This window comes from Bidens hawaiensis, unplaced genomic scaffold, assembly GCF_021521415.1.
Source record: "Bidens hawaiensis isolate Kalapana, Puna unplaced genomic scaffold, B.hawaiensis_p1.1 tig00032532_1, whole genome shotgun sequence".
In the NCBI taxonomy this organism is placed as follows: domain Eukaryota; kingdom Viridiplantae; phylum Streptophyta; class Magnoliopsida; order Asterales; family Asteraceae; genus Bidens; species Bidens hawaiensis.
Window position 1 is genome coordinate 121,067 of NW_027495564.1, and position 2,844 is coordinate 123,910.

Here is a 2,844-nt window from a genome sequence, read left to right on the forward strand (position 1 = left end):
AGTGTTGAGAGTAGCGTTGATGCTTGGGTGATGGATTCTGGTGCATCGTTTCATGCCACTCACTGTAGTGAAACGATGAAGAATCTTAAATTTGGGGATTTTGGAAAGGTTCGACTAGCGAATGATGATATTTTAGAGGTTACGGGTATGGGAGACGTTGATTTGATAACTTCAGCCGGTACTTCTTGGACTTTGAAAGACGTGAGGGTTATTCCAAGTTTGAAGAAACGTTTGATTTCAGTTGGGCAGTTGGATGACCAAGGGCACGATGTTAAGTTCGGGAATGGGCAGTGGAAAGTAGTCAAAGGGAATCTCGTTGTTGCTCGTGGAAAGAAAATTGGTTCATTGTATATGGTCGGCATGTCACTGAAAGGAGTGGATCCAGTTTTGGTGAAAGACAAAGTCCGGTTCACAGAATCTCGTGGGCAGAAGAAGGTTCGTTTTGCAAGTAACAAACCCAGAGCCAAAGTGAAGATTCAGGATGAACGAGCTAGGAAGGTTAAATCAGTTGTGGGACATCGTGACAGTGGGAGCACAGGTCGTGTTTCAGTTACAGTTCCAGGTCGACAGTGGATTAAGAAAACCAGTATTCCAGCTGTAAAAGTCTCTCCAGTGAATTACTTGCTGAATATGGAGAGTGTTTGTTCTCAGAGTATCTCGGGATCCGGTAGTTTGTTTCAGTGGGAGCCGGTAGGGACAGAGAACGGGTCAGGGGCAGTTTTAGCCGTGACTGACGTGTTGGAGCTCCGGGGAGCTTCAACGGGCCTTCAGGTTAATTGATGAGAAGGCGGTGGCAACTAGAAGAAGTTTAATGTTCAGATTACAGAAGTATAATCAGGAGTGCAGACGAGAGTACTCAAGGCCTCCGAGTGGGAGATTGTTGGGTTCGTAGGCCTTGTTGGCCCGGTTTATTATATGAAGTCAAAAGAGGAGACGGGTGTGGGCGGTCGGGCCCAAGCCCGGCCCGGTTTAGATTTCTTGCATAATAATTTACTAACCCTAGTTCAGTCTCTATATAAACAACATTATGTACTTGTAATATTGGTCACTCAATAAAGATATAACTAGTTGCCACCCGTGGACGTAGGTCAGTTTAGACCGAACCATGTTAAATCCTCGTGTTCGTTTACTGCTTTCGTGTGTGTGTTCAGTTTCGTGTGTGCGTTTAATCCTAACAGAATTAATCATTCTTTTGTGTTTTTTTTGGCTTTGCAGAATTAAATCAAGATGGGAGCAGGTGGGCGAATGAACGAAGCAACGAGCGATAATAATGTTCTGAAACGTGTCCCGACAGCAAAAACTCCATTCGAGATTAGCGATCTCAAGAAAGCAATACCACCACACTGCTTTAAGCGGTCTCTTGCAACGTCCTCCTACTACCTAATACGTGACATTGCCATATGCTTTACGTTTTACCAAATTGCGTCAAATTACATTCCTCTTATACCTAAACCGTTTAACTACATAGCGTGGCCGATTTACTGGTTCATCCAAGGTAGTAGTTTTATGGGCATATGGAGTATTGGTCATGATTTGGGACATCATGCCTTTAGCGAATACCAATGGCTTGATGACGCCCTTGGTTTCGTTGTTCACTCTGCGTTCCTGACTCCATACTTTTCGTTTAAATATAGTCATCGTAGTCATCACGCTCACACGAACTCAATGGAGTATGATGAGGTTTGGATCCCCAAAAGGAAAGCCGATACCTTGTATTCCGAAGTTCTAAACAATCCGCTAGGAAACTTGTTTATGACTATCGTTCGGTTATGTTTTAGCTTTCCTATGTACTTCACTTTCAATATCCACGGCAGGCCATACAACGGGTTCGTGAGTCATTTCTGGCCACAAAGTCCTATGTTCAACGATAGTGAGCGGAAACTAGTTTGGCTCTCTGACGTTGGGATGCTTGTAGCGTTCTATGCACTTTACAAGATAGCCGAAGCCACAATTGCAACGTGGTTATTTTGTATCTACGGTGGTCTTTGTTGGTTATGAACGCTCATTTCATATTTTTCACTTTTCTACACCATAGCCATCTTTCCCTGCCCCACTTCGACTCACGAGAGTGGGACTGGATCAGAGGTGCTTTATCGACGGTTGACAGAGATTACGGAATCTTTAACTCTATTTTTCATGACGTGACTTGTGCGCACGTGGTGCATCATTTGATCTCAACTATTCCACATTACCATACTGTAGAGGCCACCAAAGCTATCAAACCGATTTTGGGTGACTACTACAAGTACGATGATACACCGATCCTTAAAGCTTTCCGGAGAGAGACTAAGGAATGTGTCTTCGTCGAGCCTGATGAAGGCGACGAAGACAGCGGTGTATATTGGTTCCGAAGGTAAAATATCAGGGAAAAAAAAGCTTGATGCTCATGTATTCTATATTGTATTCTATATGATTATATGTATTTGTACTTTTGGTGTTGTTTTTCTTTTGTTGCAATTCATTTTCATAATAAAGACTAATGGTATGTATACATGTAAGTCAAATTTCAAAGAGATTAAATGTAATGAGAAGATTTATTCAGTATTATATTTTTATGTCTCTTTTTAAAGTAACTCATGCCACTTTATACTACAATGTTGTAAAAGTAGGTTTCCGAGTACTCGTTACAAGTCGTCGAGATCAGTTTCTTTAACTTCGCATAGTTACTAAGAATCGATCAAAGACGGTCAACCTCAGCCAGTATCACATCTTACCGTAAACTTTGTTTTGACTCAAAAAAATAAAACATAATTAGTATTTCTATAATATTAAAGAACAAATATCATTATTTTAGTTAATGATTAGCAATTTTTAGAACATTTTATTATTTAAAAATGTATTTCT

The 2,844-nt window shown here is 41.1% G+C and overlaps 1 pseudogene; it reads left to right on the forward strand.

Moving 5' to 3' along the window:
* Positions 1 to 1,224: 1,224 nt before the first annotated feature.
* Positions 1,225 to 2,393, forward strand: LOC143583815 (delta(12) fatty acid desaturase DES8.11 pseudogene; annotated as a pseudogene).
* Positions 2,394 to 2,844: the final 451 nt, after the last annotated feature.